The sequence below is a fragment of the Mus caroli genome, chromosome 10 (assembly GCF_900094665.2).
Source record: "Mus caroli chromosome 10, CAROLI_EIJ_v1.1, whole genome shotgun sequence".
Lineage (NCBI taxonomy): Eukaryota > Metazoa > Chordata > Mammalia > Rodentia > Muridae > Mus > Mus caroli.
Window position 1 is genome coordinate 103,530,580 of NC_034579.1, and position 13,486 is coordinate 103,544,065.

At 40.7% G+C, this 13,486-nt stretch overlaps 1 long non-coding RNA gene across 1 annotated transcript in view; it reads left to right on the forward strand.

The window, feature by feature from the left end:
• Positions 1-412: 412 nt before the first annotated feature.
• Positions 413-13,486, forward strand: part of LOC110302792 — a 15,630-nt gene continuing 2,556 nt past the window's right edge. The window contains exons 1-2 of the long non-coding RNA XR_002378840.1: positions 413-985; positions 3,300-3,369. This is a non-coding gene — a long non-coding RNA (uncharacterized LOC110302792). The remainder of the gene's footprint in view (positions 986-3,299; positions 3,370-13,486) is intronic.

Here is a 13,486-nt window from a genome sequence, read left to right on the forward strand (position 1 = left end):
GGGGGGGGGGGGGGGGGAATCCATACACATAAAATACCATCATAAAGTGGGTTTTGTTTTTTTGTTTTTTGTTTTTTTAATTACTGAGGGAAAGGCCCTTCAATAAACCCATCAGTCCGGGAACAAAGGGGTTAAATGTGTTTACAGCTCCCAAGTTAGTTTAGAGATAGCAATAAGGAAGTTTCATGGGACTTTGAACCTCCGTAGACAATGGAAGGTGTTTGTTCAGTTAGCTTTTCCAAAAAAATGACTTCCTGCCAGGCAGTTGGCTGTGGCACTCACACACAATAGTCTGCACTTCTCACACAAGCCACTGAGAAATACTGATTTCCTGTGGGCTGTTTCCGAGGACTGCCATGATGGGAAGAGTGGGCGTAAGGAGGGAAGCACCGCATTCGGGTTCTTACAGTCTATTTCTAACAGTGCCTGAGAAAGCAAGCGCTGAGCTATTAACGTAATGAGCTTGGATTCAAAATGAAAAAGGGGGAGCCACAAAGCAGCACAGGCCGGCCACGAAGGGAGGATGGCCCGAGTCCATAAGGATGTGAATGCCATTACTCATTAACACACACTCCACTTAAGGAAAGCCTTAGGAAAAGCAACTGAGTCCAGCTAATGAGTCGCCTCTTCCTCCGATACTGGTTTTCATTGTCTACAGAGGGTTTCCCAGCCTCCACTGTCCGCTCACTGGACTTGATGGTATATAAACCTATAGAGGGAAATATTTGCACCCGTATGGTGTGCTAGGTCCTTTATTTATTCATCAAAAAAGAGAGAGAGAGAAAGAAAGGAGAGGAGGGAAGAAAGAAAGATGGATTTGCTCACAAGGCTATAATCTAAGGACAAGTATTGATTGCTGAAACACTAAAGGAATATCTAAAGCCAGGACAATATCTTTCAAGGTCAAGCTAGCACCCGTGTTGTAACACTGTGGACTCCACACAGTAAGGAGCCACTATTCAATTTCAAAAGGCTCATGGCAAAGGTACGAATTTTAGGTGCCTTTTTTTTTTTCTTTAACAATTTCTCTCCCTCTCTTTGCAAGTTTGACAGCCTGCTTCCTGGTGAGCCAAGCAGACATTACTTAGAAAAAATGGGAGGGTTAGCTGGGGAGTGTCTCAGTTGGTGAGGTTCTGGCCTCTCACATGGGAATTTGGTGGTTCGGGGTCTGGCACTGTATATTGGCATGTGCCAATAATCTCTAGAGGGAAAGGCAGGGGGGACCAGAAACAGGTTATCCTTGGCTACATGGTGAGTCTGAGGACAGAGTGGGCTACATGAGACCCTGCCTCAAGTGGATGGCAATAGAAATAATGCAAGCTCAGATTTCTTAAGGACTTGCCAGTGATGAAGCTCAAGAGAAAGCTCTACACAAAGGGCACCTCCTTTAAGCCACATCTTTTATACTTACAGATGATATAAGTGAGATTCTGTACATTGGTTGCTGGCTGAGGCAATAGCACCGAGAAGTAAAGCTAAATTTTACATCAAAGTCCCAAACCTCATACGTTACTCCCCTTTCTTGGGACATCCTGTTTATCACAAGAAAATCACATCAAGGAAATAAGTCAGTCTCTCTCTCTCTCTCTCTCTCTCTCTCTCTCTCTCTCTCTCTCTCTCTCTAAGAATTTTACCTGGATATGAGTCTTAGAATATACTGTTGATTCATATGTAGCAGAGGATTGCCTTATCTGGCATCAATGGGAGAGGAGGCCTTTGGTCCTATGAAGGTTCGATGCCCCAATATAGGGGAATGCTAGGGCGGTGACGTGGGAGTAGGTGGGGGGGTACCCTCAGAGAAACAGGGGGAGGGAAGGGGATAGGGAGTTTGTGTAGGGGAAAGTGGGAAGGGGGATAATATTTGAAATGTAAATAAATAAAATAACCAATAAAAAATATACTGTCAAGTGCCTTGCAATCCTAATAAGTCCCTTTCAATCCTAATAAGGATGGAGAGAAAGGGAGGGGAAAGGTGAATGTGTAGACTGCCATTCAGCAGGTCTCACCTTGTATCCTCTGTGCTTGCATTTCAATCTAGGAAAAGCAACTTCACAAAGCCACCTCATTTGGTTCCTCTAAGTGTAGCTTAATTATTTGACAGCCGTCAGCCTTCAGGTACTGTTTCTGCAGTAAACAGTCTACTAGCCTGATTATTCCAAAGACCAGGACAATCGCACTAATTTAATCCTTGTGCTACTATACACTTCATTATACTTCTATCGTAAACGCATAGCTAGAAAATCATTACATTTGTCTAAAAATAGCATACAACTTGAAAATGCCTTAAAGTTCAAGAATAACTAGCAAAGTGAAGAGCTGGTAACACTTTAGCTCAAAACTGGGCAGGGGTAGGGATAAAAACCGAGGCTGCCCAGACTCATGCAGAAATGTGTGGATCTGATTTCTAGAATGGATTCACTCCGGCTCGTTTCTGAATTCTCTCAGCCTCTCATGTTTCTCTCCTTACCCCCCTTGTGTTCTGTATTGTGTCACCTCTGCCCACAAATCTCTACGTCCCAATATATGCTAGGACTAAAACTGTGATTCTTGGCAAACAGATAATTTTATAAATATTAAGGTAAACAGAAAAATCATGGATATTTCAACATCTATGTAAAACAATTCTTTACTGAGAATAGATTCTTCTCTCATACAATCAATCCATCCTGGCCACAGTCTCCCTTCCTCTACTCCCCCCAGCTCCTCCTCACCTCCCCTCTTCCCAGATCCAATCCTCTTCAGAAAAAAAGAAAAAAAAAAAAAAAGCAGGCCTCCAAGAGACAACCACCAAGCATGCCAAAACAAGATACGACAGACAAGGTAGAAAGTCTTCATATCAAGGCTGGAAAAGGCAACCCAAGAGGAGGCAAAGAGTCCCAAGAGCAGGCTAAAGAGTTGAAGATATACCCACTCCCACTTTTAGACATCGCACATGAACACCAAGCTAACAGCCATAACTTAGAGGCAGAGGACCTGGTGCAAACCATGTAGGCCCCAGGTTTGCTGCTTCAGTCTCTGTGAGCCCATGTGAGCCCAGCTTAGTAGAGTCCTTGGGCCATGTTCTCTTGGAGTCCTCCACCCCCTCTGACTCCAACAATCTTTTCTTCCACCTGGTTCCCTGAGCTTCAAGGGAAGGGACCCAATAGAGACCTCCAGTTTAGACTCTCTCTGCATAATGTCATGGGCTCCCTCTGCTGCCAGAGGAAGTCTCTCTGATGACAAAACACTAGTCTGTGTGTATAGCAGAATATCATTAGAAATCATTTCATTGCTTTTTTTTTTTTTTCTTTTTTGGCCAGTCATGTTTGGTTGTGCCCTGGGTCTCTAAGATATCCAGTTTCCTGTTCTTGGCCAGCCAGGCAGCGTCAGGTATGGGTTGCCTCTCACGACTTGGGCCTCAAATTAAATCAGACATTGGTCAGCCATTACTACAAGTTCTGTGCCACCAGTGCCCCAGCACATCTGGCAAGCAGCTGTTTTGTCTTCTCTAAGCAAATTTTAGATAGATAGATAGATAGATAGATAGATAGATAGATAGATAGACACACACACACATACTATGGACAATTTAGAAAGTAGAAAATAAAGAAAAAGAAGGATTCTTATATTGTTAGAAATTGGAGATTCCCACTATTATATTTTCTGCATTGTTATGTTTTTCCTATAAATGTACTGGTTTGGATAGTTTATTTAAGAAAAGTTCTGTGTTTATTATATGCTGCACAGTGTTCTGTGTGATGTAGGAAGAAAATGGCCATAAGTTTCTAACCTAGAGTTCGAGGGCAGCCTGGTCTACAAAGTGAGTTCCAGGACAGCCAGGGCTACACAGAGAAACCTGTCTCAAAAAAAAACAAAATAAAATAAAATAAAACAAAATGAAAAAAACTAAAATAAAATAAACAATTTCTAACCTAATAGAACTTGTATTCTACCTGGGGAGGATGAGCTACAAGTCCTCAAATTGACTGAGCATATTGGAATGTGATGTGCACTGAAAGGAAAACTCTAGTGGTGGGAGGGATAGACTACTTGGTGTAGAAGTGTGAGATTCTGTGGCATAGAGTACCAGCAGGCAGGTAAGTGCCTTAGTCAGTAAAGGGCTGACTGTGCTAGCATGAGAACCTAGGACCTGCATATGATCAGAAGCACCACATTTAAAAGAAAAAGAAATTAACCCAGGCACACAGCATCCCATGTTTATAGCCCCAGCACTAAAAAAAAAAAAAAAAGTACAAGCAGGAACGAACATTCCTAAGGCTTGCTGTCCTGACTGTCAAATGAGACTAGCAAGTCTCAGGTGCAGAAAGAGCCGCTGCCTCAAAAACTATGGATAGTACTTGAAAAAGACACCTAATACCAACCATTAGCCTTCACCCACATCTGTATACACAGAAGTGCACACATACACATACACAAACATACACACACACACAATGTTACATGGGAACTGGAATATAATATACACCCATGCATGATCTCCTAGAAATCTCTGAAAATAAACTAAGAAAAAAAAGAACTGGAATATAATGTATACACATGCATGATCTCCTAGAATCTCTGAAAAAAAACTAAAAAAAAAAAAAAACTGTAGAGCAACATCAGATGAGTGACTACAGGAAAATTAATGGTTTCAGACAAAGAGGAAACTTCAGAAAGTAGAACAGGAGATAGAAGCCAGAGTCAGTTCCTGGAGGTTCAGCCCCAGTGGTGATGCCTTGCTCCCAGGGCATGGTGAATGAACTGTAGAGGGAGAACCCAGGGCATAGGACAAGGGAGAGCCTCAGAAAGGGCACACTCTACTCTCAGTAGCAGACAATTTACAGAGGAGAGAGAAATCGAGAGGTGGTCGGGAAAAAAAGGCTCACAGCAGCCACATGCATGGAGAGAGGAATGGGAAGAAAGTGGAAGAGAAGTACCTCACTGGGACAGGGTGAGCCTAAGACTGCTAGGACTAGATGTCCCAGGGTTGGAGGTACCCAAAGGGGGTTCCCCATTCTTAGAGGAGAAAAGGAGGGGACAATGGCTGAGGGATTTCTAAGGGTGGGACTGGGAGGAGAGGAGGGAGGCTGAGGCTGTGATCAGGATGTAAAGTGAATAAAAAAATAAATAAATTATTGTGGAAAAAGAGAGAGAGGGGAAGAGAGAGAGAGAGAGAAGTAAAGGTATTGCCGACATTCAGAACCAACACTGCTTGCATCCCTCAGCTGATTTCCCATCTGATTTAGGATATGGGAAAACCCTCTCTTCTCCCCCGACAGGTGGTTCTAAAGACCAAGGTCCTTCCCTGCATGACCCACTTTTGGAATCCAGGACACGTGTCCAGGGACTATTCTCTGAGTCCTGGAATGCAGACTAGTTCTTTCTGGAGAGGAAAACTCAAGAAAATTGCAAAACAATCTCTGTGATAGAAATCTAGTCTGAGCCACACACTGAAGACACCCACTAGCTCCCCAGAAGAGGGGCAAGCAGGGGACTAAGAGATGCCAGGTATAAAGTGTGCCAGTGCAGAGCTCATGGATACCCCTTCCCAGCACCTAGAAACTGAATGGCATCTGATTGCTAGAATTATTATAAGGCTGGACATGGTGGTGTGCACCTTTAATCTCAGCACTTGGAAGGCAGAGGCAGGTGGATAATCTGTGAGTTCAAGGCCAGCCTGGTCTACATACCAAGTGGCAGGGTAGTCAGGGATCTATCTCAAAATAAATTAATAGGAATATTGCAATGCATACTGCCTACACCACAGACCTTACACTCTAGTTGTGGGGCAAACAGCATAAGGGTAAGCACAGAAAACGTAATAGCCCAAGCTTCTTCTCTCAGGTGAAGACAGAGTGCCAAACAACCAGAGAAAGAAAGATGATGAAGAGTAAGATCTGTGCCTGTGCTCAAAGAAGTGACAATATAGAAGCACACACTATTTAATACCTAATTCTAATATTGTTCTAATACTGTGAACGGCTTTGTCCTGGGCCATGTGTTCTTAGCCGCCCTTCCCCTCCTCCCTCTCCCCACCCCTACCATCCTCACTGTTTATTTGAGATAGGCTCTTCCAAAGGACAGTGCAGAAAGCGTGCAGAAATATTGTAAGAGCCAGACAGACAGTGAGTCTGCTCGGAGACTGTGTCTCCTAGAAATGTCAGATGCCACACCCACAGAGTCTCACATGAGCTGAACAAGAATAACATCAAAAGACACACTAGCAAAGATAATGAAAAACTCAACAGACTCTATCCTAGCTAATTTTATGTCGACTTGACAGAAGCTAGAGTTACCTGGGGTGGGGCGAAGGGAGCCTCAATTGAGAAACTTTGTCTATAAGAACCAACTGTAGAGCATTTTCTTAATTAGTGACTGATGGGGGAGGATCCAACACACTGTGGGTGGGGCCCTCTCTGGGCTACTGGTGCTGCATTCTATAAGAAAGCAGGCTGAGCAAGCCAGTAGGCAACACCCATCCGTGGTCTCATCAGCTCCTGCCTCCAGGTTCCTGTTCTGTTTGAGTTCTTGTCCAGACTTCATCCAGTGATGGGCTACAGTGTGCAAGTGTAAGATAAACAAACCCTTTCCTCCCCACGTTGCTTTGGTCGTAGTGTTTCATCACAGTCATGCTGGCCCTAACTAAAACAGACTCAGTCCTGGACAGAGAATTATGAGCAACTACGAGATACTGAGAGTAGGAGAAATACTCTTTTCCAGAGAAGAACCCCAAAATTGGTTGTGTTAAATTTAGGTCCAGTTCTTTCTCCCAGCCCCATGCTCCCAGAAATAAGACTCAGACTCAAAACATATTTACAAATGCCTTGGCCATATAGCTAGGCTCTTCTCTGACTAGATTCATAACTTAAGATAACCCATTTATTTTAACCTCCTTTCTGCCACGTGACTAGTTACATCTGTCTCCTCACATCTTCCGGCCTAATCTCCTGGCTATATCTCTCCCAGAATCCTTTCTGCCTCCCAGATGTCTCACCTCTCTCTCCTGCCTAAGCCATAGGCCACAGCCTTTTTAATTGACAAGTATTAATACATACAGTACATAAGACATTCTCTCTACAGGTTATCTAATACCAAACGGTCAGCCTGAAAGTATCTCCACATAGTCATGCTATACAGAATGAGCAGGTTGTATTTACATATTTAGGAATATATACATATATAAAATTTAATATATGACAAAATATTATATAACAAAATACTATATATATATATATACACAATTAAAGAAAAGGAGGTTTTTGCACTTGAAGGAAAGTAAGATGCTGGCACATAGGAAAGTTTGAAGGGAGAAAAAGAAAGGGAAATGGCATAATTTTAATTTCAAAAACTAAACAAGAAGATACTGAGACATCCCATGAAATAATGTACTATTATTTGAAGGTAAACTATAATTACATCTTAAAACATAGGGAGATCAGAAGTATTTTTAAAGAGGTAGAGAAATTATCAAACAGAAATAGCATGAGATCATACCAACAATCTTTTTAAAGGGCAGAACAGTAGCAAGAGTATACGGAGCAGGAAGAACAAAAAGGAAACTGGTAGCAACATTGTAAAACTGCTCACAACCGTGCAATAGTTATAAAATTAACTGTAAGTTATCTCAGCCCATCAATTATATGAAACTGTCATGTTAGATAGAAGTGAGACCTTACTACAAGGCTCCCATTTAGCAAGGAGGGGCACACAGGTTAACAGCAAAAGAACCGTGTAAGAAACGCCATGAAAACAGTCAAAATAAACCTAGGGAGGATCCCATCGTGATGTGTACAGCATTTTTTAAACAAGGATATTACCAGGGATGACGTTTAAAGGGTTATGACAAAAGGACCAAGCCACGAAATGGCGTAGGTCTGATAAATGATGGTTCCTTATGGAGGGAAAAAAAGTGTCACTATATATCAATACAAACTAATAAAAATACAAGAAATAACAAATAACTCACAATAACGGTTCCAAACTACAACAATCCTCCCAGTAATCGGTAGAACAAATAAACACAAGGTGAGCCAAGAGATCTCATCATGATGAAAAACAGGTACTTTTCTCTGAGCACCACCCCCCCAGACCAGTGTATCTGTTTTTACCGTACACACTTTACATCATACCAGGAAGTCATTGCAATAAGGCATGGAATTAGGGGGTTTTTTTTAAAGCATAACACTGAAAAAGAATGAATAACATTGCATCTGCTAACAAAACCCATGACCTAGACCATCCAGAAGAAGAAAACACAAAACCAAACCAAAGCTAAGACACTTATAAATGGGCTTAGCAAGGATATGGGAGACATGCTCAATATTTTTATAAACAGCCCAGTTTACATTCCAATAAAAACAGTTTGAGAGAAGAAATACAATTGCACATGTGACTGCTAAAGTAAAAAACTGAAATTATATTTAACAGTTTTTACATTTATAAGCAAAAAAAATGGTTTATATAAAGCTCATTAGAAAATTACTTCCTTGTTCAGGATGAAGTAAAGCAGATTGGTTTTGTTGGTTGTTGTTTTAGAAGTGACCAGTAAAGTATGTGTTGTGGCAGGTCAACATTGTTTTAAATCTAAATTGCTTCTGTCAACCAAAGGGAACAGGGAATTTGATGCTCATCTGCCAGCTCAGTAGTATTTTTACCCATAAGTGTTCATGGTTTTTGTTTTCTACACTGGAATAGTATAGAAAAATATCACTACTGTTTCCCTTGCTCCCTGCACAGCAGCACGGCAGTACCATGATTAGACACAGCACCTTGCTCCTTCGGCCCCGGACAAGCCTCAGAATGTGAGGCTTCAAGTACTATTAATCCTTGAGAGTTACCAATCAGAGCTGACATATGGGTTGAAAACCTGTTTAGCCCAGAATTATACAAATCAAGCTCAAAGTCCTCTGGGAATGAAGTTTTCTACTGTCTAACAAACCTGCCCTGCCTTGTCTGTCTTTTCTCTCTCTTCCTTTTCCAAGTCTGCCCTTTCTTTCAAACTCAACACAGTCTCTACCTCAACCATGAAGTCATTCCTTAAATATTTGGGCCAATAGTGAATATTCTCTTTATGGATCCTCTTTTACACATAGCCAATGTCCCATTTTAATGCAAAACGTGATAGATATACAACTATATGATTCTTATATACTCCTTCTGTTCCTCTATATAGACGTCAAAATAATAAGTATCTATGCTATCATGGTGAGGTTTTTTGTTGTTGTTGTTTTTGTTTTTTTGGTTTTTTGTTTTGGTGGCGGGGGGTGGGGGGTTGGGGGGTGGGGTTAGTTACTGGCATCACCATTATATGGGAAACCTAAAGAGAAAATCATATTTCTTGACCAGTAAGCCATATCTACCTCAAGGTCCTGCTATGAGAACATGAAGCGTTTTTGTATGATTCCATGAAAGAAATAATAATGATAACCCCTCCATCATAATAATTTTACTCCTAGGAATCGAAACTATGCTTAGGAGTGAAGTTTACAGAACTCTAGCCTGAATCTATGATTTTGGTATGTCATAGGAGAAACTCACCCATGAAAGAAGCAGTATTTATATGATAGGAGAACAACAGGTTAATTTTATTATGTTCAACCTGGAGGTTGGATCAGAAATTGAAAAGAATAAGTAAGTCCGGTCTTAAATGATGACGTAAGAAGGACGAGGGAATGAGACTTGTCCTCCCTGGGAGTTACCCAGATGAGCACGTAAGTGAACTTATAGTTAAAACCATGGTAGCTTGTATTTATGTGCCAGGAGCCTGCAATGCTAAAGTTGGCTCTGTATATCTTGTTAACCAATGAAAACTTGTAATTACAGCAACCCATGCTGAGATTCTATTGTTTGAAGTGGGGTATATGAACGCAAACCACACCTGTCATTTCTATTCTACGTACATTTTTATTTTTAAGTTTTAAGTATTCTTTGAGGATCTCGTATGGCTTATTTTGATCATATTCTTTCTATTCCTTCTAAAAAGATCTTTACACAGACCAGGACCTCCAAAGCATCAAAATACCATGATGTCCACTGGTCCTCGTTATTTAGCTAAAATGTCCGAGGTGACTTCTTTTTCTCTAAGCACATAGTAACCCCTACCTCAAACTGAAACCATTGTAAAATTCAAACCCAGACACGGAGGCCCATAAAAAATCTTGTATGTCATAAACCAAATAAGAGGAGCGGGCCTAATGAAAGTGGGCCCCCACTGATTTCACACAAATGAAGATTTATTGCAGTTTAATGTTTGCTAAGCATTAAAAACACTCTGAAGTAATTTGTTCGGAGAGTTCTAAATCACATTTTTCCCTGTAGCAATTCTATTGTCTTCTGATGCTTCTTCCGTGGCCGCCCTCTTTATGCTTGCCCCACATCACTGAGTGGATGCCAAGGAGGGCAAAGCGACTGTTGGCCTGAAGTGAATCAAAGCATTAATAACAATTAACCCCGGGTGGCAAAATGAGCTGTGGCATTTACTGTCATCCTTATTTTCCATGTTTTACAAAATGCACCACTTAATTTTATTTTACACGATTACAGTGTACTTTGTTTATTTATTCAGAAAAAGTAATCTTTAACATTCCACTCACTCTTGATAGTCTAAGGCTGGGGCCTTCATAGTACCTCTCCCAGGCCCTTTTTCAGGATTACTTAGGGTTTGACAGGACTCACATTAATTTTTGGTGGGGAGGCGTGAGAGACTAAAAAATAAAGATGAAGGCTTGGTTAATTCACTAAAAAGCAGTGCTCACAAGTATATACACACATACACATGCATGCACACGCATATATACACACAGAGCTTCTCCTTTAAACCCAACATTAAAGTTTGGGAAGTACAGTAAATATTTTCTTAGAACCTCTTCGCATAAAAATATATTGGTGAAAAAAAACAAACAAAAAAAAATATATTGGTGAAATATATATATATGTATATATATGTATATATATACATATATATATATATGAAGTACCAGTAATGTTTCAATACTTGCATGCATTGTAGAACGTTTTAAATAACTGTTTTATTAACTCTTTGCAAATATCGTATGATATATTTTGATTATAGTCTTTTAATGCCACTAAATTTTCCCAGACCCTACAGCAGCACCCTAACCACATGATAACTTCATAGTTTTACAAGATTCCCACTGATTTTCTTCTCCTTACTCTTTGAGAGTAGAGGAGGAAAAAAAAAAAAAACAGTATCTACCCTGAATTCACGTGGTCAGAATACAGCATTATAGTAAATTTATACTCGCAGAAATTTAGCAGAACCCGACTAATATTCGGATCTTTTAATTATTATTATTATTATTATATAGAACTAGAGACAAGAGACAGAAAAGTAGGAAGATAAATGTATCTTAGAGGCTTTCTAGTTTCATTATTCATTCATTCACATATAAAGAAAATAAACACAATTTACCTTTACCTAAGAAATAAGGGGAAGCAACACAGATCATGTGCTTCTGTTCAGAGGTGATCATTCAAGCAGCACGTGCAAGGTTAGTTTAAAAAAAAAAGCTACTTAAAAATTTTCATTATTCTCATGATTTAGCCTCATTGTAATTTGTATCCATTTTTCTAACACCAAAAAAAAATTTTTTTAATGATCCTTTTTTTTTTTAATTGTTCCACCATAAGACCAGTGAGAAATAAAGCCGAGGGAAAGGACATTGATCTCACCTACACACAAAACCTCTCAGGGTTCTGTGTCTGTCTGGCCGTTGTCCCTCGGGTGACTTGATAGTTCAGTTTACAATTTCTCTACTAACAGCAGACCTTGCAGGTTTCTGAATGATCACAGTAATCCCTCAGGGCCATTGTTTGCAACGAGGTTTTTAAATTCAATGCTGTCCCTACAGGGAGAGTTTCTTCTCAGGCACACTGAACTTCCTGATGGCCCATATGTTCTTAACGAATTTCCCAGGTGCTAAGCACCCAACCTGTATTTTCAGCATCTCATACAGAGACTTAAGGTGGCTTTTGTCATTTCTCCTAAGTTGCTCTTTAGAGATGAAAGTTTGAGGCAGCTGATGCGAACTATAGGGTTTTGCATGCCTGCATTATCAGGGCAGATGTGCTGTGAGGAGAATTCACATCTGAGAGAAGGAAACAAAAGCCATTCTCTGAACAACCTCTTTGGAAAACTATTGTGGGAATACATGAGAGAGATGCCATGGTGTGTGCTATATCTTCTTGCCATTACCACTGTAAAAAGCATTGTGCAGATTTGTTTTGTTTTTTATCTCTTTCCTATGTCTGGGAACCTTTAGGGTAAAAAAACCAACCTATCCTATTAACAGCTTTGCATAGTACAGGACTCCAAAATAATTTTAATTAACAATATATTTCCTGACTAGCTAAATTAAAATGATGATTATTAATTACACAAATGCATATAACAGCACAGATAGAAAGTATAGAGGATTTAAAAACAACATTTAAAGCTGATGCATACTTAGTCCCCTTTTTTTAAGTGCCTACATTAAGTATACCATCTGTACTGGCTTGTTTTGTGTGTCAACTTGACACAGGCTGGAATCATCACAGAGAAAGGAGCCTCCCTTGAGGAAATGCCTCCATGAGATCCAGCTGTAAAGCATTTTCTCAACTAGTGATCAAGGGCGGGAGGGCCCATTGAAGGTGGTGCCATCCCTGGGCTGGTAGCCCTTGGTTCTATAAGAAAGCAAGCTGATAAACCCAGTAAGCAACATCCCTCCATGGCCTCTGCATCAGCTCCTGCTTCTTGACCTGCTTAAAATCTAGTCCTGACTTTGGTGATGAAAAGCAATGTGGAAGTGTAAGGTGTAAGGTGAATAAACCCTTGCTTCTTAGTCATGATGTTTTATTCATGAATAGAAACCCTGACTAAGACATTATATAAAATACTCTATACAGTATACATGATTTCCCTCATTTTATAGAGCAATTATCAGTACCAGGTGTTCCACCATTATGAACTTGATATTCTTACTCAGCCTGACAGATGCCATGGCCATTAGTATACAATGTATACGTGGGTGTTCTTCTAAGCAGCTACCCAGAAAATGAACCCCCTTCCACACTTTGTAACTACCACCCAGAGCAGCCATGCTTCATGAGTTCTGCATCCTCCTGGGAGTGTCCAGAAGGCAAGATATGTATGTTCCCCAGCTGCTGCCTCCAGGGGTCACATTCCTCTTCCAAGCTCAGCAAACCTCATATCCCTACCTGGTCTCTTGAGCCTATCATGAGGATTCAAAGAAAAACACATGTTGACCAGGTGTTTCTAACACTAACAGAACCAAAGACCTAGTTTTCAGTGATGATGTTGGCAGCAAAATCAAAAATCTGGGAGTGGGGCTGGTGAGATGGCTCAGTGGGTAAGAGCACCCGACTGCTCTTCGGAAGGTCCAGAGTTCAAACCCCAGCAACCACATGGTGGCTCACAACCATCCGTAACGAGATCTGGCGCCCTCTTCTGGAGTGTCTGAAGACAGCTACAGTGTACTTACATATA